Source organism: Cetorhinus maximus, chromosome 23 (genome assembly GCF_964194155.1).
Source record: "Cetorhinus maximus chromosome 23, sCetMax3.hap1.1, whole genome shotgun sequence".
Taxonomy (NCBI): Eukaryota; Metazoa; Chordata; class Chondrichthyes; order Lamniformes; family Cetorhinidae; genus Cetorhinus; species Cetorhinus maximus.
In genome coordinates this window covers 54,983,617-55,008,278 of record NC_135901.1, presented here as the reverse complement: position 1 = coordinate 55,008,278, position 24,662 = coordinate 54,983,617, and the positions used below count along the sequence as shown (strand labels likewise).

At 43.8% G+C, this 24,662-nt stretch overlaps 2 non-coding genes across 2 annotated transcripts; one reads left to right on the top strand and one right to left on the bottom strand.

Annotated features, from left to right (window-relative positions):
* Positions 1-19,551: 19,551 nt before the first annotated feature.
* trnaa-ugc (transfer RNA alanine (anticodon UGC)) lies at positions 19,552-19,625 on the bottom strand. Its single transcript has one exon. It is a non-coding gene; the product is annotated as a tRNA-Ala (tRNA).
* A 2,391-nt stretch (positions 19,626-22,016) lies between these two features.
* trnae-uuc (transfer RNA glutamic acid (anticodon UUC)) lies at positions 22,017-22,088 on the top strand. The gene has a single exon. It is a non-coding gene; the product is annotated as a tRNA-Glu (tRNA).
* The last annotated feature ends 2,574 nt before the right edge of the window (positions 22,089-24,662 follow it).

Here is a 24,662-nt window from a genome sequence, read left to right as displayed (position 1 = left end):
AGTGGAAAGAGCTTTAACCAGTTCCACAGCCTGAAATAACATCACACCACTCAGAGCGGGGAGAAACTGTACACGTGTTCTATGTGTGGACAAGGATTCAAATGATCATCAAACCTGGAGAGACACAGGGACACTTGAACTATGGAGAAACTGTGGAAATGTGAGGACTGTGGGAAAGGATTCAATTACCCAATCCAGCTAGAAATCCATCGACGCAGTCACACTGGGGAGAGGCCGTTCACCTGCTCCGAGTGTGGGAAGGGATTCACTCTGTCAGCCAACCTGCTAAACACCAGCGAATTCACACTGAGGAGAGACCATTCACTTGCTCTGAATGTGGGAAGGGATTCACTCAGTCATCTGAGCTGCTGAGACACCAGCGAGTTCACAGTGGGAAGAAGCCATTCACCTGCTCTGAGTGTGGGAAGGGATTCACTTCCTCAACCAAACTGCGAACACACCAGCGAATTCACACTGGGGAGAGACCGTTCGTCTGCTCTGAGAGTTGGAAGGGACTCACTCAGTCATCCCACCTGCGAATACACCAGCGGTTTCACACTGGAGAGAGACCATTCACCTGCTCCGTGTGTGGGAAGAGATTCACTCGCCATCCGGCCTGCTGAGGCACCAGCGGTTTCACACTGGGGAAAGACCATTCACCTGCTCCGTTTGTGGCAAGGGTTTCACTCAGTCATCCCACTTGCGAATACACCAGCGAATTCACACTGGAGAGACACCATGAGAACATATGGAATAGGAACGGGAGCAGACCATTTGGCCTCTCAAGTTTGCTATGCCATTCAATAAGATCATGGCTGATCTTCCTATGTTTGAATTTCCACATTCCCATCTAACCTTGATAACCTTTGATTCCCTTGCCTAACAAGAATCTATCTACCTGTGTCTTAAAAATATTCAATGATCGTGTCTCCACCGCCTTCTGAGGCAGAGAGTTCCAAAGTCGTACATTCCTCTGAGAGAAAAAATTCTCCTTATCTCTGTCCTAAAAGGGCGACCCCCTAATTTTGAAACAGTGCCCCCTACTTCTGGACTCACCCACAAGAGGAAACATCCTTTCAACGTCCACCTTGTCAAGGCCATTCAGGATCTTGTATACTTCAATCAAATCACTCCTCCCTCTTCTAAACTCCAGTGGAAACAAGCCCAGTCTGTCCAACCTTTCCTCATAAGAAATCCCACTCATTCCAGATATCAATCTAGTGAACATCCTTTGAACTGCATCCAATGCATCTATAAGGAGACCAAAACTGCACACAGTATTCGAGGTGTGGTCCTGTATAACTGAAGCATAACATCCTTACTTTTATGTTCAACCCCTCTCATAACAAAGGATAGCATTCCATTAGCCTTCTTAATTACTTGCTGTACATGCATACAAACTTTTTGTGACTCATTTACTCGAACACCTAGGTCCCTCTGCACCTCAGAATTATGCAGCCATTCTCCATTTAAGCAATACTCTGCTTTTTTTTTCTTCCTGTCAAAATGACCAACTTCACATTTTCCCACATTTCACTCCATTTGCCAGATCTTTGGCCACTCATTCAACCTATCTACATCCATCTGCAACCTCCTCATGTCCTCTTCACAACATACTTTCCTACCTATCTTTTTGCCAAGTGCCAATTTAGCGACCATGTCTTCACTCCCCTCATCTAAGTCATTGATGTAAATCATAAAAAGTTGAGGCCCCAGCACAGACCCCTGTGGGACTCCACTCGTCACATTCTGCCAATCAGAAAAAGACCCATTTACACATACTCTCTGCTTTCTGCCAGCCAGCCAATCACCTATCCATGCTAATAAGTTACCCCCTACACCATGCGCTTTTATTTTCCGTAATAATCTTTGATGTGACACCTTCTCAAATGCCTTCTGGAAATCCAAGTAGAGTATGTCTACAGGGTCCCCTTTATCCATTGCGCATGTTACTCCTTCAAAAAAACTCCAATCAATTGGTTAAACATGATTTTCCTTTCATAAAACCATCCTGACTCTTCCCAATTGCCTTGAGCTCTTCTAAGTGCCCAGCTATAACCTCCTTATTGATTCTGATTACTTCCCCACGACAGACGTCAAGCTAACTGGCCTATAGTTTCCTGTTTTCTGCCTCCCTCCCTTCTTGAATAGAGGGGTTATATTTGCTACTTTCCAATCTGACGGAACCTTTCCAGAATCGAGCGAATTTTGGAAAATTAACACCAGCGCACCGACTACCGCATTAGCCGCCTCTTTTAAGACCCTAGGAGGTAGTTCATTGGGTCCCAGAGACTTGACATCGGCAGCTCCTTCAATTTGCTCAGTACCATTTCCCCAGTGATTTCAATTTCACCAAGTTCCTTTCTCCTGTAACCTTCTGATTTGCAGCTATTACTGGAATGTTTTTTGTATCCTTTATATTGAACACAGAAGCAAAATATTATTCTATTCTTCCACCGTTTCCTTATCTACTATTAACTCCCCACTGACCCTCTGGAGGACCAACACTCACTTTGCTCACTCTTTTCCTTTTTAAGCACCTGTAGAAACACTTGCTATCCATTTTTACATTTCTAGCAAACTTCCTCTCACACTCTAATTTCTTTCTCCTGATTAACCTTTCAGCCATTTTCGACTGTTCTTTAAATTCTGTCCAATCATCTGTCCTGCTGCTCATCTTTGCAGAGTTGTATGCTTTTTCCTTCAGCTGATGCTTTCCTTAACTTCTTTAGTTAACCACAGATGATGGGTCCTCCCTTTATAATTTTTCTTTATGGTCGGGATGTACTCATTCTGAATACTTTGAAATATCCCTTTAAATGTCTGCCACTGCTTCTCGATTGATCTATCCTCTAGCTTAGTTTCCCAGTTCACTTCAGCTAGCTCAGCTTTCATCCCCACATAGTTGCCCTTATTTAAGTTTAAGATACTAGTCTTTGACCCACTCTTCTCCCTTTCAAACTGGATGTAAAATTCAACCATATTGTGCTCGTTGCTACCTAGCAGTGCCCTTACTCTGAGGCCATTAATTAATCCTGTTACATTACACAATACCACGTCAAATATAACCTGCTCTCTGATTGGCTCCTGAACATGCTGCTCTAAGAAACTATCTCAAAAGCATTCTAAGAACTCCTCATCCAGGCTATTACTGCCAATCTGATACTTCCAGTTATTGTGTAGATTAAAATCACCCATGATTATTGCCGTCCCTTTATCACAAGCACACAATATTTTCTCTTGAATACTTTGTCCTACACTATGGCTGCTGTTAGGGGCCCGTCAACCACTCCTGGTAATGACTATTTTTCCCCTACTAATCCTCATCTGCACCCAAACCGATTCTACATCCTGATCTCCTGATCCAAGGTCATCTCTAACTATTGCACCAATGCCCTCTTTGATTAACAATGCAACCCCACCACCTTTACCCAGCTTCCTATTCTCCTTGAATGTCATGTACCCCTCAACATTAAGGACCCAACCTTAGTTGTCCTGCAGCCACGTCTCCATAATTATAATCAGATCATATTTATTTACTTCTGTGTGGGTCATCAATTCATTTACTTTGTTTTGAATGCTACGTGCATTCAGATAGAGAGCCTTCAGTCTTGTCTTTTTGTTACCATTGTAACATCTAGTCTTGATTGTTGATTTATTCTTAGGTTTTTTCTCTCAGTCCTTTCCTGTCATTCTCTGACCTCATTTCTCATATTACTATTTTGCTCTCCTGTCTTGACTCTACACCTTGAATTGCTACCTCTACCCAAACTTGATCCCTCACCGCTCTTGTTTAGTTTAAAGCCTTCTCTACTTCCCTAGCTATGCGATTTGCGAGGACACTCATCGCAGCACGGTTCAGGTGTAAACCGTCCCAACGGTACAGCCCCCACTGTCCCAGCACTGATACCAGTGCCCCACAAACCGGAACCCAGTTCTCCCACACCAATCTTTGAGCCACGCATTGGTCTCTCTAATCTTATTTGCCCGATGCCAATTTGCAAGTGGCTCAGGTAATAATCCAGAGATTATTTGAGGTTCTGCTACATAATTTGGTACCTAGCTCCTTATACTGACTTTACAGAACCTCTTTCCTAGTTCTACCTATGTCATTGGTACGTACATGGACCACGACAACTGGATTCTCCCCCTCCCATTGCAAGTCCCTCTCCAGCACTGAGCAGATGTCCTGAACCCTAGCACTGGGCAAGCAACATAGTCATCTGGACTCTCACTTTTTGCTGCAGAAAACAGTGTCAATGCCCTCACTATACTTCCCGCTGCTACCACTACATTCATTTTTGTTCCCCCTGCGTGAATGGCTTCCTGTACCACAGTGTCATGGCCAGCCAGCTCATCCACCTTGCACATTTCACTTTCATCCACACAGGTTGTGAGCACCTCAAACCTGCTTGACACTTGCAAAGTCTGAGACTCCTCCACAACTGCCTGCTCAGTCCCATTACCCGCCTCACTGACAGTCACATCCTCCTGTCCCTCACTGCTGATCAAAACAGATGACCCTCTTCTAAGAGGTGTGACTGTCTTCTGGAACAAAGTATCCAGGTATTTCTCACCATCCCTTATAATGTTTAGAATTGTCTTCCTAAACGGAGTTGGTGTACTTGGTGACCGCTTTGGTGCCTTCGGAGACGGCGTTTTTGGCCAATTCCCCCGGCAGCATGAGGCGGACGGTGCTCTGGATCTCCCAGGCCGAGATGGTGCGGCGCTTGTTGTAGTGAATGAGGTGCGACGCCTTGGAGGCGATGCACTCGAAAATGTCGACAACGAAGGAATTCATAACGCTCATGGCCTTGGACGACATCCTGGTGGAAGGGTGGACCTGGGTCAGCACCCTGTACACGTAGATGGAATAGCTCTGCTTGCGAGATTTTCTTTGCTTCTTTTCAGCTTCTTGGTGACTTTAATCAGCGACTGTTTCGATGCCTTGCGGGACGCACCGCCCTTCGTCGCAGCCGCCAAGTCAGGCATTGCACTCAACCCATCCCTTATGTTGCACAGTGTCTGCATTTCGGTTTCCAGATCAATAATCCTGATCCGGAATTCCTCAAGCTGCTTACACTTCCTGCAGACGTGTTTGTCATGGATCGCCTTGGCATCCAAAAGCTCCCACATCTTACAGCTGCAACATAATCCCTGTCCTACCATTCTAACATATGTTATTTAGTTAATTTACTTTAATTACTTTCTTCCTATGTATGCTACAATTTACTGTGTTTACTGAATGCTAGTACCACTGACAACTAAAGATTATATGCTTCTTAACTACAAGGGATGTGTATTAGATGTTTATTTAAGTAACTCTATTTTATTGCTTGTTTAAAATCTTTGTTGTTTTATTTGAATTTTAAAGTTTTCAAATTTTGGTTTATTATTGTAAAGTTATTTTTATTTATAGATCTACCTGAATTTGCCTGTCCTAAGCTGGTTTCTCACATACTGTCCCTTAGACTGAACACTTACCGACCAATCAATGTACCAGCTTCCTGTGACATCACAGTTGCCTCTTTCCCCCCTCTCCTGCTGCCTCACAGCAGCTGCAACAGTGAAACAGCCCATTCCTCACTCAAATACCCCATCTGTATTTATAGACGTTCCTCACTCAAATACCCCGTCTGTATTTATAGACGCTCCTCACTCAAATCCCCGGTCTGTATTTATAGACGTTCCTCACTCAAATACCCCATCTGTATTTATAGACGTTCCCCACTCAAATCCCCAGTCTGTATATATAGACGTTCCTCACTCAAATCCCAGGTCTGTATTTATAGACGTTCCTCACTCAAATCCCCCGTCTGTATTTATAGACGTTCCTCACTCAAATCCCCCGTCTGTATTTATAGACGTTCCTCACACAAATCTCCCGTCTGTATTTATAGACGTTCCTCACTCAAATCCCCCGTCTGTATTTATAGACGTTCCTCACTCAAATCCCCCGTCTGTGTTATAGGTGATCCTCACTCAAAACCCCCGCCTGTATTTATAGGCACTCCTCACTCAAATCCCCGGTCTGTATTTATAGACATTCCTCACTCAAATCCCCAGTCTGTATTTATAGACGCTCCTCACTCAAATCCCCAGTCTGTATTTATAGACGCTCCTCACTCAAATCCCCCGTCTGTATTTATAGACGTTCCTCACTCAAATCCCCCGTCTGTATTTATAGACACTCCTCACTCAAATCCCCTGTCTGTATTTATAGACGTTCCTCACTCAAATCCCCGGTCTGTATTTATAGACGTCCCTCATTCAAATCCCTGGTCTGTATTTATAGGCGTTCCTCACTCAAATCCCCGGTCTGTATTTATAGACATTCCTCACTCACATACCCCATCTGTATTTATAGACGCTCCTCACTCAAATCCCCGGTCTGTATTTATAGACGTTCCTCACTCAAATCCCCGGTCTGTATTTATAGACATCCCTCATTCAAATCCCTGGTCTGTATTTATAGGCGCTCCTCACTCAAATCCCCGGTCTGTATTTACAGACGCTCCTCACTAAAATCCCCCGTCTGTATTTGCGGACGCTCCTCATTCAAATCCCCGGTCTGTATTTATAGGCACTCCTCACTCAAATCTTCACTCTGTATTTATAGATGTTCCTCACACAAATCCCTGGCCTGTATTTATAGACGTTCCTCACTCAAATCCCCGGTCAGTATTTATAGATGTTCCTCACTCAAATCCCCGGTCTGTATTTATAGGCGTTCCTCACTCAAATCCCCGGTCTGTATTTAGAGACACTCCTCACTCAAATCCCCCGCCTGTATTTATAGGTGCTCCTCACTCAAATTCCCGCTCTGTATTTATAGGCGTTCCTCACTCAAATCCCCATCTGTATTTATAGGCGCTCCTCATTCAAATCCCCAGTCTGTATTTATAGACATTCCTCACTCAAATCCCCAGTCTGTATTTATAGACGTTCCTCACACAAATCCCCAGACAGTATTTGCGGACGCTCCTCATTCAAATCCCCGGTCTGTGTTTATAGACGTTCCTCACTCAAATCCCCGATCTGTATTTATAGACACTGCTCACTCAAATCCCCGGTCTGTATTTATAGACATTCCTCACACAAATCCCTAGCCTGTATTTATAGACGCTCCTCACTCAAATCCCCGGTCTGTATTTATAGGCGTTCCTCAGTCAAATACCCAGCCTGTGTTTATAGACGTTCCTCACTCAAATCCCCGGTCTGTATTTATAAACATTCCTCACTCAAATCCCCGGTCTGTATTTATAGACACTCCTCACTCAAATCCCCAGTCTGCATTTATAGACGTTCCTCACTCAAATCCCCGGTCTGTATTTATAGACACTCCTCACTCAAATACCCCGCCTGTATTTATAGGCGTTCCTCACTCAAATCCCCATCTGTATTTTTAGACATTCCTCACTCAAAATCCCCAGTCTGTATTTATAGACGTTCCTCACTCAAATCCCCATCTGTATTTTTAGACGTTCCTCACTCAAAATCCCCGGTCTGTATTTATAGACGCTCCTCACTCAAATCCCCGGCCTGTATTTATTGATGTTCCTCACTCAAATCCCCGGTCTGTATTTATAGACGTTCCTCACTCAAATCCCCTGTCTGTATTTATAGGCGTTCCTCACTCAAATCCCCGGTCTGTATTTATAGGCGCTCCTCACTCAAATCCCCGTCTGTATTTATAGGCGTTCCTCACTCAAATCCGCAGTCTGTATTTATAGACACTCCTCACTCAAATCCCCCGCCTGTATTTATAGGCGTTCCTCACTCAAATCCCCATCTGTATTTTTAGACGTTCCTCACTCAAATCCCCGGCCTGTATTTATAGACGCTCCTCACTCAAATCCCCGGCCTGTATTTATTGATGTTCCTCACTCAAATCCCCGGTCTGTATTTATAGGCGTTCCTCACTCAAATCCCCAGTCTGTATTTATAAGAACTCCTCACTCAAATCCCCGGTCTGTATTTATAGGCGCTCCTCACTCAAATCCCCGGCCTGTATTTTTAGATGTTCCTCACTCAAATCCGCAGTCTGTATTTATAGACATTCCTCTCTCAAATCCCCGGTTTGTATTTATAGGTGTTCCTCACTCAAATCCCCATCTGTATTTATAGGCGTTCCCCACTCAAATCCCTGGTCTGTATTTATAGGCGCTCCTCACTCAAATTCCCTGTCTGTATTTATAGGCGCTCCTCACTTAAATCCCCGTCTGTATTTATAGGCGTTCCTCACTCAAAACCTTGGCCTGTATTTGTAGGCGTTCCTCACTCAAACCCCGGGTCTGTATTTATTGGCGCTTCTCACTCAGATCGCCAGACTGTATTCATAGACGCTCCTCGCTCAAATCCCTGGTCTGTATTTATAGGCGATCCTCACTCAAATCCCCGGTCTGTGTTTAAAGACGTTCCTCACTTAAATCCCCAGTCTGTGTTTATTGGCGCTGCTCACTCAAATCCCCGGTCTGTATTTATTGGTGCTCCTCAGTTCCCCATTGTCTCCTGCAAGTCCATTCTGCTCTGACCTCTAGCAAGGGAGGCCTCACTCGAATCCCCAGCCTGTATTTATTGGCGCTTCTCATCTGCTGATTATCTCCCAGAGCTCCACTCCACTCCATCACCCAGAAAGGTAGAGAGATGGAGCCTGTGTCTATGGAGTGGAGTTTGTAGCGGGGACTGAAGACAATGGCTTTAGTCGCCCCAATATTTAAATGGAGGAAATTTCTGTTAATCCAGTTCTGGATGTCAGACAAGTCAGGACGGTGTGTGACTTGGAGGGGAACTAGGAGGTGATGGTGTTCACATACACCTGCTACGCTGGTCCTTCTAGGGATGGAGATTTAGAGTTTATCCCTCTGCTTTATCCAGTGCCTCTCCCACCTCTCTCTCTATTTACTCTGATGGAGTCCAAAGTCTTGTGTAGGCCCAGACTGGGTGGCAGCTTCCCTTCCCTGAAGGACATTAGTGAACCAGTTGGGTTTTTATGACAATCCAGCAGTTTTCATGGTCACTTTTTCCCAGTGCCAGCCCCACAAATTCCCAGATTCATTCAGCTCAATTTCACAACCTGTTTTTGTGGGTTCTCTCTCACTCCCTTTTTTCTGTTCTAAATCAATTCCACAGGGTATGAGAAGGGGAGGATTTTAATTTGCGGCAGCGAAACAAAACACCACATCAGGATCTGATGGACTCACCCAATTTATCGTAACCTGAATATCATCGGATTTTGAACATGGAAGGAAAAAACACCGTTCACAGTGGGGAGAAACCATACACGTGTTCTGTGTGTGGATGAGACTTCAGCCGATCATCTGGCCTGTCAAAACATAAATGCAATTACAGTGGGGAGAAACCATGGAAATGTGGAGACTGTGGAAAAGGATTCAATTACCCATCTGACCTGGAAACACATCGGCTTAGTCACACTGGGGAGAGACCGTTCACTTGCCCTGAGTGTGGGAAGGGATTCATTAATTCATCCAACCTGCTGGCACACCAACGTGTTCACACTGATGAGAGACCGTTCAGGTGCTCTCACTGTGGGACTGGGTTCAGGCGTTTATCTGAACTCACCATACACCAGCGAGTCCACACTGGGGAGAGGCCATTCACCTGTAGGTGGGAAGTGTTTCACTCAGTTATCCACCCTGCTGAGGCACGAGCAAATTCACACTGGGGAGAGACCGTTCACCTGTATGGAGTGTGGGAAGGGATTCACTCAGTTATCCACCCTGCTGAGGCACCAGCGAATTCACACTGGGGAGAGACCTTTCACCTGTGCAGAGTGTAGGAAGGGATACACTTCGTTATCCACCCTGCTGAGACATGAACAAACTCGCACTGAGGGGAGGTCATTCAGCTGCTATGAGTGTGGGAAAAGATTGTCCCATTCAAACAACCTTGTGAGACACCAGCGAGTTCACACTGGGGAGAAGTTGTTCAGCTGCTTCGAGTGTGGGAAGAGATTTACTCAGTCATCCCACCAACAGACACATCAACAAATTCACAATGCCGAGTGGCCTTTTAAATGTCCAGACTGCGAGAAGTGCTTTAAAAGTTCTGAGGAACTGGTGTCCCATCAACTTGTTCACACTGATGAGAGACCGTTTAGGTGTTTAGGTGCTTTCACTGTGGGACTGAGTTCAGGCGATACTCTCAACTCGCTGTTCACCAGCGAGTTCACTCTGGGGAGTGGCTGTTCAGATGTTCCAAGTGTGGGAAAGGATTCACTGAGTCATCCCACCTGCTGACGCACCAGCGAGCTCACACTGGGGAGAGACTGTTCACCTGCTCTGAGTGAATCCCTTCCAACACTCGGTCAGCTAACCGGGTGAAACACCAGTGATTTCGTAAGTAGCTGCAGTGATTGGATTTTGCTGTGAATCACATCCAGGACATGTTCATTGGGGTCTGTTTCTGCTGATGTTAATAAACCCCAGCCCTGTCATTCTAGTTAATATTCTGTACAAAAATCAAATAAATCAGTTTTGTCTTAAACAAAGTGCATTGAGTTTTTTTAATATCTCGAACACAAGTTAGTTCCTTTGAAGCACTTTCCCTCTCCTTCAAATCTGCCATCATCACTCCCTCAATAAAACCAATCCTTGACCCCAATGCCCTTGCAAACTATCTCCCCATTTCTCTCCACCCTTTTCTCTCCGAAGTCCTGGTCACCTCCAAAATCCATGCCAATCTTTTATGAAACTCCATGATTCAATCCCTCCGATAAGAAAATTGCCCCTGCCACAATATTGAAACAGCTCTCATCAAAGTCAAAAATTACATCCTCTGTGAATGTGACAAAGGTAAATTCTCCCTCCTTGTCCTTCTTGGCCTGTCTGTGGTCTTTGACACCATTGACCAAACCATCCTCCTCCATTGCCTCTCCACTGGTGTCCAGCTGGGTGGGACTACATGCTCCTGATTCCTTTCTTATCTATGTCATTAAAGCCAGAGAATCACCTGCAGGAGCTGAGATTATTTGAGTTACATTTTCATAGACTCACACTTGGTAAGTGATCAGGTGTCACTGAACTTTGACACACAGATGTTTCATTATCACCTTCACAGTGACCGTGTCTGACAGACCAAGCCCTTCTTTCAATAGCAGCCCTTCTTGATAAGATCAACAGAGAAGAGTGAAGCCATAGCCACTACCCAAGCTCATAGCAATAAAAATGTCTGCTAATGCCCATTAAAATATAAAGCACAGCAGAACAACAGGGTGTTAGTTTGTGACAGACTTATTGAAACAGATTCATTACCAAGTATTTGCCAACAGGTCCATTATTGCAGGATGCAAATGGTAGGAGATGGACCTTGTCATTCTTAATTTGCAATGTCTATGTTAGCAGAGTCTCACCCTCACTTATTCAGACTCACTCATTAAGTGATCAGATCTCACTGAACTATGACACAAGCTGTGTGTATCTAAGTTACACTTGTACAGACTCACTCAGTAAGTAGTCAGATCTCATTGAACTATGACACAATCCTACTCCAATGACTCACACAGATTGTATCTTGCAGACCATATCACTCTCGATGTATCAGACCCTTTCCACAAGATTGACTATGTCATTGTCCACACCACAAGATCACAGCACTACAAACACCTGGAACTTCCTGTTAGAATGTAAAGCTGGGAGAACAATGGGATGTTGCTCTGTTACAAACATATTGATAGAGATTGACTGTCAGAATGAACCAATAATTTCTACCACATTATAGATTTGGTTTGGGGCTGAAGGAGGCCATTTGGCCCATCGTGTCTGCACTGGCTCTCTGAATGAGCAACTCAACCAGTCCTATTCTTCTGCCTTTTCCCCATAAACCTGTACATTCTTCCTTTTCAGATAACTGCCTAATTCCTGCCTGAATGCTTCAATTGGACCTGCCTCCACCACACTCCCACATAAAGCATTCCAGACCCTAACCAGATACTGCGTGAAAGGATTTTTCTCATATCATTGTTGATTCTTTTACTGATCACTTTAAAACTATGCCCTCCTGTTCTCAATCATTTGATGAGTGGGAACAGTTTCTCCTTATCTACTCTGTGCAGCCCCCACTTGATTTTGAATAACTCTGCCAAATATCCTCTCAGCCTTCTTTTCTCTAATGAAAACAGTCCTAATTTCTCCAATTTATCTTCTTAAGAGCTGTCCTTCCTCCCTGGAATCAAGCTTGTGAATCTTTTCTGCACCCTCTCCAATACCTTCACATTCTTCCTGAAGTGTGGCGCCCAGAAATGGATGCAATAAACCACCTGAGGCCAAGCGAGTGACTTATACATGACCTCCTTGCTCTTCTACTCTATGCCCCTATGAATAAAACCCAGGATACTGTATATTTTATGAATCACTTTCTCAATCACTCTCCTGCCACATTCAGTGACTTATGGACATATGCACCCAGGTCCTTTTCTCCTTCAAACCCTTTTGTATCTTCTGCAAACGTTGAAATTTTTCCTTTTACACCAAGGTTTAGGTCATTAATATATATCAGGGAAAGCCCGAGTCCCAAAACTGACCCCTGGGGAACACCATTACAAACCTTCCACCAGCCTGAAAAACATCCATTAACTACTTTCTGTTTCCTTCCACTGAGCCAATTCTGTATCCATGTGGCTACTGTCCCATTTATTCCATGAGCTACAATTTTGCTTATAAGTCTGTTGTGCAGCCCTGTACCAAATGCCTTTTGAAAGTCCATGTACACCACATCGAGAGAATTTCCCTAATCAACCCTCTCTGTTACCTCTTCAAACAACTCCAGGAAGTTAAACATGATGTTCTCTTAAGAAGTCCATGTTGTCTTTCCTTTATTAACGTGCATTTGTCCATGTGACTGTTAGCTTCGTCTAAATTATAGTTTCTAGAAGTTTCTCACCACTGAAGTTAAAGTAATTAGCCTGCAGTTGCTGGGCTTATCCTTACACCTATTCTGGAACAAGGGTGTAACTTCTGCAATTTTCGAGCCCTTTGGCACCTGAGACTAAGGCACAATTAAATATTATGGCCAGCGCCTCTGTAAATTTCACTCTTATTTCTCCCAGGATCCTTGGGTGCATCTCTTTTGGCTCAGGTGATTTCACAACTTTAAAGTAAAAGCAAAATACTGCAGATGCTGGAATTCTGAAACAAAAGCAGAAAATGCTGGAAAAACTCAGTAGGTCTAACAGCATCTGCGGAGGGAGAACAAAACAGTAAGTCATACGGACTCGAAACATTAATTGTTTATTTTTTCATTCCACAGATGCTGTAAGACCGGCTGAGTTTTTCCAGAATGTTCTGTTTTTGTTTCACAACTTTAAGTATTGGTAACCTATCTAATATCTCCTCGAATTCAATTTTAAACCTTTCTGAATCTGAATCACCTCCTCTTTCACCATGTTCTGGGTAGCATTTTCTTCCTTTGTAAAGGCAGTTGCAAAGTATTCATTTAGACTCTCGGCTATGCCATTTGCCCCCATGTGTAAATCCTCCTTTTTGTCCCTTATCATCTCTAGTCCGAATGGCAGGAGTTGGAACTTGATCTTTCTTATTTTCTATCCCGATGCGAATTGAACCTTCCCCTTGCTTTCCCAGTTTCAGGCAAAGATTAACTGAGACGAGGTCTCTAATGGCGGCCTGATTACCCACAACCCCGTGCGCCTCAGAAACCGCTCTATCTGCCGCGGGTTGTCCGGGTGGATGGCGCATGCTCGGAGTCTCCTGCTCTCTTTGCTTGAGGTTGGTGCCGGAGAGAAGCCGGAAGCAGCGGATTGTGAGAGTGGAGAATGTTCATTGGTTCCCATCAACATGTTCACACTGACGAGAGACCATTCAACTGCTCCAACTGTGGAAAGGGATTCACTCAGTTGTCCCATCTGCAGACACACGAGTGAGTTCACACTGATGAGGCATTTTAAATGCCCGGACTGCGGGAAGTGCTAGAAATGTTCCAGGCAACTGATGCCTTATTAACATGTTCAGACTGACGAAAGACCGTTGAGGTGCTCTCATAATGGGCCTGGCTTCAGGCAATCCTCTGACCTCACTGTACACCAGTGAATTTACACTGGGGAGAGGCTGTTCTCACGCTCCGAGTGTGGCAAGTCATTTGGTTGTTCATCCACACTTCAGTGATAACAACCAGTTCACAAGTATAAAGATAAAATACTGCAGATGCTGGAAATCTGAAATAAAACAAAGTGTAGAAAGACTCAGCCGGTCTGGCAGCATCTGTGAACAGAAAAACAAAGTTTACGATTTGAGTCCACATAGACTCTTCTTCAGAAGAGTCACATGGACTCGAAACATTAACTCAAGTTGACAAGTAACTACAGTGATTGGATTTTGCTGTTAATCACATTTGGGACTGAACCATGTTCTATGGGGTCTGTTTCTGCTGATGTTAATAAACTTCAACCCAGTTATAGGGGTTAAAATTCTGGATAAAAGTCAAATAAATTAGCTTTGTGTCAAACACAGAGTGTGTCGAGTCTTTTTCATTTCTCTACAGAAGTTAGTTCCTTTTGAAGTGCTCTCTCTCTCTCCCATGCCTGTTCTGTTCTCACCTCCAACAGCAAGTGTGAGGAGCTCATGCAGCTTCTTTGTCACTAAGATTGAGTCAATCCGATCAGCTGCCTCTGCTGCTTCCCTCCCTTCCACTAGCCCACCGGGACAACTGTCTCTAAAGATCCCCCATGTCCGAGATCTGAACTTAGGTCTTTCTCCAGTTTCCTATTTCCCTTCATAACCTTTCAGTGTTCATCTTGTCCATGAGACTCGCCTTCTGCTCCAGTGACCCGATTCCCACTGAACTGCTGACCATTCAACTTCTCCATGTTGGCTGATATTGTTCATGTTTTTTTTTCCCCTCTCTTCTGGTACTGTCCCTCTCACCTTTAAATCCACTGTCATCATCCATCCTAAAAAAAGGATCTAACCTTGATACCTCCTATTTCTCATCTCCATGCTGCCACGAGGTGACATCATCCAAAAGCACCATGTTAGTTTTCACATGTACACTGACAACACCCAGCTCTACCTCACCACCATCCCTCTCCATCCCTTCACTGTTACTAAATTATCAAACTGCTTATCCAACATTCCGTACAGGATGAGCAGAAATTTGCACCTTTTAATAATTGGGAAGATCAGAGCCATTGTCTTCAGTCACCAGTACAAATTCCATTCCCTAACTCCTGAGTCCATCCCTATGAGGTAACATTGGGATATGTTGTCCTATGTTTGTCAAGCCAGGAATCTTTGTTCCTAAGCGAGAAAGAGAGGGAAAGGGGGAGCCATTCGTACAATATTCAATACACTTCTGAAGATTTTATAAGGTTATTAGGCAGTGATTTCTTACAGATATAACCACCTTGAGAAGGGAATATCCTTATTGATTTCTCACAACTGATTTCTGACTAACCTCACTATTTCTAAGCTACGAGCTTGTTTTCCTAATTTCTTTATGACAAACCGTGGATAACACACTAAAGCTACTAGAATGATCAGAATCAGCAACACAAACCCTTGAGCTGCCACCAAGAGTAAATGTGAAAACTTTATCCACTAAATGTGATAACTATCGACTGAGATTCATCCTCCTCACCTGCAGATCATCTCACACAATTTTAAATTATTGACATTGGTAAATACATCTGGTTCAAACAGAAGTTCATGCACGGACATTAAAGATTCTCTAGCTCACTATTCACCTTCATCCACCTTGTGGATATTTTCTAAACCTAGAGTTTGTTTCCCTCTTCACTTTAATTTTACTCCCTCTGATAGGTACTGGTGTGTTTAATTCTATCCTGATTGTTTGAAAGCCAGTTTCTCTATGGAGTGTGTGTCAATATCTTGATGATTTAAAATGTTGTCTCATTCAATTTTCCACAATAGTCACTTCATGTTGTTCTGTTGTCAAGTAGCTGGGTATGCCTGGGACCTGTTCTTCAGTGTAGGGTCACCATGCATTTCCACATGGCGACCTGGGAGGGATGGATCCGGCGGCTGGGTTAGATAGAGAGTGTGGGGATGGTAGATTCAGCAGCGGAATTCAAAAGGGAATTGGACCAAATACTGCAACATGTCCAGGGAAAAGGTAGGGGAGAGGGGCCAGGTGAGTTAATTCCAGAAGAGTAAGAGGCTTCCCTTTTCAGACGCAGATGAAGAGTTTTTTTTTTGTTTTTTCAGAGGGTCGTTAGTCTGAGGAATTTTCTCCAGAAAGCAGTGGAGGCTGGGTCATTGAATTTATTCAAGGCTGATTTGGACAGATTTTTGGTAGAGAAGAGACTCAAAGGTTATGGGGGGTGGTGAGGGTGGGGCTGGGTACGGACAGACAGACAGGAAAGTGGAGTTGAGACCACAAACAGATCAGCCTTGATCTTATTGAATGGTTGAGCAGGGTCACAGGGCTGAACGGCTTCTGTTCCTCTGACCCGGCTGAATGGTCTCTATATGTTGTTTTTGGCTCTGATTTTATGGTACAGTGAGGGGCTCGAAAGACAAAATGGTCTATTCCTGTAGCTATTTGTTATGTTCCAATTCAGTCCCGTTACTAATCAAGGCAATGGTTACTTTCATATTGCCAGCAGTAGCGTATGCGAGTGGTCTCAGGCGCTGGATTTAAGCACCAGTTCCTATTAAATCATAGATTTTAATCCCACCATTGCCAAAGTTTCAGTTGGTTTGTCTTTCAGACGTTTCATCAAATCCTTTAGAATAGGCTCGGGGTATTTGACATATGATGTAGTTCGTCTTGGTAGGTAGAACAAGGGAGGCTGTAGGAATTGCAGGGTGACTGGGAATAGGTGGGGCTGAATGCTCTCATTCTCTGCTGTAACCATTCCAGGATTTTACATGAACAACAATGACGCTAGGATAAGGCTTGCAGCCGTGGCTGAGTGGTTACAGGGATGGATTTAAAATCCACTGGGGCCTCCCCACGTGGGTTAGAGTCCTGCTGACTGTACTTCTCGCTGTTCCTTCGTTTTGCTGCCTCCAGAATTAACTATTGGTTAAATGGAATCAGCACCTTCCAAACACTCCCGTGTAGTTTTCCTGCTTCACTTCCGTGTTGCTTCATTTCTGTTGATCCAAAGAATTCACGGAATTTGCAGTCAGAAATGATACAACACTGAGCTGATTTGTGCCATACTTGCGTTCTGAGAGTTTTTATCTCCTTAGAGATAAAACCTTGCCCACTATTACTCACGCTGCATGTGTCTGTGTGTCTCAATGTGGTTCAGTTCCCCGAGGGGTGAACACATTTTTTACCATCGCAAACCTTATTCACTTTCGTTATATATCTTCATGGTAAATGGTACAGAGAATAACAACAGGTTGAAAAGTTGCAAGAGGAGATTGACCCTTTGTATTTATTTGAGTGGAGACTGCTTATTGACTCAGTGCCTGTATGTGAAACAGCAGAGGATGATTGAAATTTTCACTGAGCAACATTTTAACAGACAATGGATTCATTCATTGTGATGGTGTGTTCCAGTTCGGTAAATGCAATTTGACAGTCAATTTCTATTCGTTGCTTTGAACCCAATCTTTCTAATAGGTTGAATGTTACGCACATGTTTGTTTCAGTTTCTCGCGTTATTTGAAATGAATATTCATAAATCTATTTAGTCAAAGAGCCATAGAGGTCTACAGCACAGCAAGAGGCCCTTCAGCCCATCGAATCTGCGCCGTCAAACAAGTACCTAACTGTTCTAATCCCATTTTCCAGCACTAGGCCCATAGCCTTCTATGCCATGGCATTGCAAGTGCACATTCAAATACTTTTTGAATGTTATGAGGGTTTCTGCCTTTACCACCCTTTCAGGCAGTGAGTTCCAGATTTCCACTAACCTCTGGGTGAAATAATTCTTCCTCACATCCCCTCTAAACCTCCTTCCCCTTATCTTAAATATATGCTCCCTGGTTATTGATCCCTCCACCAAGGGGAAATGTTCCTTCCTGTCTACTCTATCTATGCCCCTCATAATTTTATACACCTCAATCATGTCCCCACTCAATCTCCTCTGCTCCAAGAAAAATAACCCCAGCCTATCTAATCTCTCCTCATAACTAAAACTCTCCAGCCCAGGCAACGTCTTGGTAAATCTCCTCTGCACTCTCTCCAGTGCAATCACACCCTTCCTATGATGCTGATTCCAGAACTGCACACAATATTTGGAGACACGCAATACTTGTGTGAGAACTTACTGAATAACAGCAGGGCTGGCAAAGTTTGGACAATATTTCCTTGTAGCCAAAGGACACAAAGTAGAATTATGTCGGTAATATGAGTAGAAGCAGGAAGAGAGGGAATCTATTTGACCCTAGGTTTTCTTAAACCATTAAACCTTCAGTTGGAATCTAACACTCTAGTGGTCCAGCCTCGGTGCTTTCACCGCCTGGGTTCAATTCTGTCTTGATGTTGTGCAAAATGTCATAACTAGCAGCCAATTTATGGTTTGAAAAAGTGTCAAATTAGACTCGAAACCTTCACTCTGTTTCTCCCTTCACATTTGTTGTCAGACCTGCTGAGAACTTCCAATACTTTCTGTTTTTATTATAACATGAATTACTGTCTTTATTATATATATGATCATAAGAAATAGGAGCAGGAGTAGATCACACGGCCCATCGAGCTTGTCCCATCACTCAATTCGATCATGGCTGATCTTGGGCTTCAACTCCATTATACTGCCCGTTCTCCATTTCCCTTAGTCCCCCGAAAGACCAAACATCTATCCATCCCGGCCTTAAATGTATTCAATGATGGAACATCCACAACCCTCTGGGTAGAGAATTCAAAGATTCACAACCCTTTGGATGAAGTAATTTCTCCTCATCTCAGCCCGAAATTATCGACCCTTTACCCTGAGACTGTGCCCCAGTGTTTTAGACTCCCTGACCAGCGGAAACAATCCCTGTGTCTACCCTATCAAGCCCTCTCAGAATTTTACAGGTTTCAATTAGATTGGTTTTCATTCTTCTAAACTCCAGAGAATAAAAGCCTTTCATCTTAGGACAACCAGCACATTCCAGAGATCAATTTAGTGAACCTCTCCTGCACCGTCCCCAATGCAAGTCTATTCTTTTATAAATGTGGAGATGAAAACAGCACACGGGATTCCAGATGCCGTCTCTCCAAAACCCTGTGGCAAGACTTCTTTATTCTTGCTCTCCAATCCCCTTGCAATAAAGGCCAACATGCTGATCCTGCATGCAAACTTTCCACATTGCTTGTACAAGCACACGCAAGTTTCTTTGAACATCAGCACTTTCAAATTCCTCATTTTAAAAGCATTTTGTTATTCTCATTTTTAATAACCAAGTGAACATAATCGCACCTGCCTACATTATAATCCACCTGCCATCTTGTTGCCATACGGACTCGAAACGTTAACTGTGTTCCTCTCCGCAGATGCTGTCGAACCTGCTGAGTTTTTCGAGGTATTTTTTTATTTTGTTTTGGATTTCTAGCTTTTATCTGTTTACAGTGCTATGCTCAAAGGTTACCTTGTTACCAAATTTCATAAACGTTAATCGCAGGCCCCAGTGAGAATTGAACTCACGACCCCTGGTTTGCAAGACCAGTGCTCTAAACCACTGAGCTATGAAGCCAGTTACTCAACCCCGCTCACAGTAAGTCTCCTAGTGGAACGAGGAACAGGACAACGTTCTGCATGGATAATATTTGATAGACCTGGAAATGCCTGAAAGGGAGAACAGGAAGTTAAAGATGCGACATGAAAGCGGCAGAATTTGACGTGTGTCAGTTGCTTTCAGTGATGAAAGTCTGCCGTGGTAATGTGAGAGATTTTACTGCCGACTGTTTTCACTGACACAAATATCACTCCTGACCAATCAATCACAACTGCTCTTTGAAAGCAGCGCGCCAGGCCGAATGGCCTCATTCTTTGCTGTAACTGTCTACAATTTTATGTTTCCCAGCATAATTTCCCAGTCATTCCGACATTTTATTACACGCTTGGGGGAATGTACTTTCTTACATTCTCGCTTTTGAAGTCAAGACACTGAGCAAATTCAAAGTTTTTCTTAAATTCCTGAGCAGGATTTGGAACCAGAACAATTGAACGACACTATATTGGTGCGAATCCTTCACTGCAGCTACCCCTTAAAAACACCTCTGGTGAAAGTGTCTGAGAAATGGCAAACGTGGCCCAGATAAAGCACGTTGCAAGAGTTATAGACAGCTTTCCTCGTGATTTAGAGGTAAAGATTCGGCCCATTCACCGCTGTGGCCCGGACTCGATTCCCGGCCAGGCAATGAAGGTTTATTGATCTGGTACAAACTGTTAAAACAAGCCTCATTTACTTATTGATTGAAAACCGAAACGCACAACAGCTCCACCCGAATCAGTGGAGTGAGAGTTGAAGTTTCACATCAGAGCTGCAAATGTCACACGTGGAACAACTTCGAGAAGAAATACAGTTCCTCATGTCCGAGGGGTATCAGTTTGGACTGTTTGTATTTACAAATTCATTCTCTCGATGTGTCCATTGCCTTAACCACTCGACCACAAGGACTCGGTGTCTGTTTAAATGTTGCTCAGTGAAAATTTCAATCGCCCTCCGCTTTGTAACATTCGGACACTTAGTAACTGAACAGTCTCCACTCAGAAAGACAGAAAGAAAATTCCTCCTGAACCTTTTAAACCGGTTTTTATTTTCTCTTTACGATTTTAATATGAAGCCACAGTAAGATGAATAAAGTGGGGACTGCTAAAAATGAGGAACTGAACCACATTGACACACACAGCGGGACACTCACAGACATATACATCGACAGTGACAGAGGGCCAAGGAGAGACAAACACCCATAAAAACACCAAACTCGCTCAGTTTTACTCCATTTCCGTCTGCAGATTTCGCAAATCCTTGCAGATGAATGGAAATAAGAAAGCGCGGAAGTTTTTGTTTGATTCTATTTACCAGATAACTAATTATGTTGGTCAAAATCGGGAATAATGAGAACCGCAGTCAGCAAACCAACATTGGGGAAACCCAGATGGATGTCAGAAACAATCGCCCCCAATACTCGTCCGCTACTAACAGCACTTCTTTCGGGAAAACATGTTCAAATCAAATCAGAGCATTCAGGAGATGGCGTATTGGCATTGTCACTGGGCTAGAAACCCAGAGATAAAAGCAAAATACTGTGGATGCGGGAAATCTGAAGTGAAAACAGAAAATGCTGGAAAAATTCAGCATGTCTGGCAATATTTCTGGTAGAGAAATAGAATTAATGTTTCAATTCTGTGTGACTCTTCTTTGGAGTTCTTTGAAAGTCGCACACAGGGCCGAATGGCCTCTTTTTTTGCTGTAACTTTCTATAATTTGATATTTCCCAACACCACTTCTTTCACACTCATTCTGCCATTTTATAATCCACTTTTGCGAGTGGGTTCAAAGCTCAACTACTTGCACAAGACTGGAAGGTGTCTGCAACTCTGGATAATCGGCACTGTGCACATTCCTGTCATCAGTGTCTGGGAGAATCAGGAAGATGAGATCCCAGATTATCTTTACCATGTCATCTGCAAACCTCTTCTTTCTAAAATCCTTGGGTCCCGCATTCTCTGTCCCTGCTTTCCAGGGAAAGCTTGGGTTCATGAACTGACTGTGTCTGCATCAAGCAGCTAATTGACCTGGGAGCTGGACGGGCAGAGGGAGCCGGAGGTGAGGCAGGGACAGAAGCAGAAACAGATGCGACATGAAAGTGTTTAGAAGTGTGTCAGTTACTTTCAGTGATGAATGTCTGCCATGTGTTCCCTTGTCAATTTCACAACAACCGCAGTGATCAGGTTGGTGGGTTTAGGAAATTGACAGTCACACATGAGCAGCTTATGGGGATATTTCACCTCACTGTCAATTTCATGTTCCAGCTCACAGAAACCGTTGTTGTAATTGACTGAAGAATTCATTCCATTTAAAGTGGAAACGGGGATAAAAGCAGCGTCAATAAACCAACCTGAAACAAGTCTGCCAGTTTCCCTGGTGGTCTAGTGGTCAGGATTCGGCGCTTTCACCTCCGCGGCCCGGGTTCGATTCCTGGTCAGGGAATGCAGTTTTATTGATCTTGTGGAATTGTCAAAATGAGTATTAATTACTTATTGATTGAAAACATTTAGCAGCTCCACCAGAATCAGTTTAAGTTTCGCCTCAGAGTTGGAAATATCACACTTAGAACAGGCCGGGAACAAAGACAGAAGCGGAGTAAAAGAAGGACAAGAGAAGGGCTGTTTGCAAAGCACTGGCCATAGGGATGGTGGTGCCAGGCAAAATATGGGTGGGAGAAGGGCAAATTCTGGTGCCTACTGTTTGCATTGACAAAAATATCACTCCTGATGGATCAACCAATCACAAGACTAATTGAACGACACATTAATGGTGCCAATCCTTCACTGGAGCTCACCGCGACCAAAGAGCACTGTTATCATCAGCCTGTTATGTAACTTCTTGCAGTATATCTGCTGAACAGTATAAGTTTATCACAGCTCTGTTTTCTTTACATTGAAATCCAGTGCGAAAATACGAGAAATTTCAAAGCTGAACAATGTAGACAAGACTGGAAGGAGTGTGTGACTGTGGATAATCGGCACTGTGCACATTCCTGTAATCAGTACCTGGGGGAATCAGGAAGATCCTGGTGTCTCTTTAGCCTGTTATCTGGAAACTGATCACGTTGTGTATTACGTTCGCACTAACTGACTGTGTGTGGTCAAACAGCTCCTGGAAGGGCGGAGAGAGCTGGAGGTGAGACAGAAAGAGATGTGACATGGAAGTGCTTTGAATCAGTGGTGAATATCCGTCGTGTGCCAGTTTCAAAGGAACAGAGGTTGGTGGTTATTTGTTTGAAAGAAACTGCACTCAACGTGCGGCGAGCCCACGACCCTGAGATTTAGAGCCTTTGATCTACCTGTTGAACTAGCCGGGCACACACAACATATGTATCCCCACATACATGGAGACAACTGTTGCTTTCCACCTGGAGCCTCAGCTTGTTCTGAATTTCAAAGTGTAGAAGGTAATCAAACTACACAAGCCCCAAGGTTGCAATACATTCCTCTCAATCATCAATAACATCATTCACATCTTCCACTTCTTAGCTGTACCTCCTTCCAAACATTGCAAACTCCTCTTGCATCTTTCATCCTGATATTTTTCCCTGTAACATTTTCATCTGAAGTTGCACAACTAATGTGAATAAAGTTTGTGATGGTAGAAATGTGTTCACCTCCTCGGGAAACTGATTCACTTTGACACACACAAAGGGACACACACAGGGATATACACCGAGAGTTACAAAGGGCAAGGGTTTGTCTCTCAGGAGAGACAAACGCCCAGAAAGCAAGCATGACACCAAGTTTTGCTCCATTTCCTCTGCAGGTTTCGTTAACGAACAGAAAGAGGAAAACGCCCACTTGTTTTGTAGGATTTTATTCAATGTAACCGTTAATTAACTCTGTAGACACAGAGTTAAAAACAGGAATAATGAGAAGCAGGAAACCCAAATGGATTTGGACTCCATCGCCTAAACCAATCGGCTACGATGGCTGCCCCTATCCACAGGGTAATTTTGTTGGTATAAAATTATAGGCGGCCACAGCAGAGAGGGAGGACATTCGGCTCATTGTGTCCGTGCCAGCTCATGGAAGAGGAATTCAGCTCATTCAACAATCCCGCCTTTTCTCTGCAGCCATTTATATTTTTATTGTCTCTCCTCAGTGTTACTGTTAAAGTGAAAGACCGCACACACCTGCTTTAACTGTGAGCTGGTACTTTTTCGACTGATAGGGCAATTTTAACAGCAGTGGGATTTGAAACCACGCCTCAATAAAGAATGAGATATTAAACCATTGACAATCACTACAGCTGCGCTACCAAGCTCACGATACTCTTCCACTTCACTTTGACTGGATCTGGACTCCATTGCCTGAACCACTCGGCCACGATGACTGGTCCTATGGATAGGTTAGTGTTGTTCGTATAAAATTATAGATGTCTACAGCAGAGGAGGAGGAAATTCGGCCCAGTCTGTCCATGCCAGCATATGGAAGAGGAATTTAGCTAATTCGACAACCCCACATTTTCTCCACAGCCATTTATATTTTTATTGTGTCTCCTCGTTCTTCCTGTTAAAGTGATACACCGCAAACACCTGCTCTAACTGTGAGCTGGCACCTTTTCGACCAGTAGGACAATTTAGCAGCAGTGGGATTAGGAACCACGCCTCAATAAATAGTGAAACCTTAAACCAACACCTACAACAACTCAGCTGAATTACCGAGCTCAGGATGCTACTGCCCATTGCTTTGTCTGATATTGCTCCTGAAACAGAACAGAATCAAAGCAGCAACAATACGTCATAAGGCCCCACAAGCCTCCTCCGTCACTTAATAAGATCATGGCAGATCCCCAACCTCAACACCAATTTCCCACCCGATCCCGAAAGCCCTTCATTCCCTTAGAGTCCAAAAATAAGGAGAATTTTTGGTTGTTGTTACTTCCATTGATCCGGCAGTTATGTGGACACCTGGTTGAAATCAGCAATAATAAGAAGAACATTCGGTAAGGTTTGAATTTACCAGCGGAGACTCCATTGGATTTTAGAACCATCGATTTAACCACTCAGCT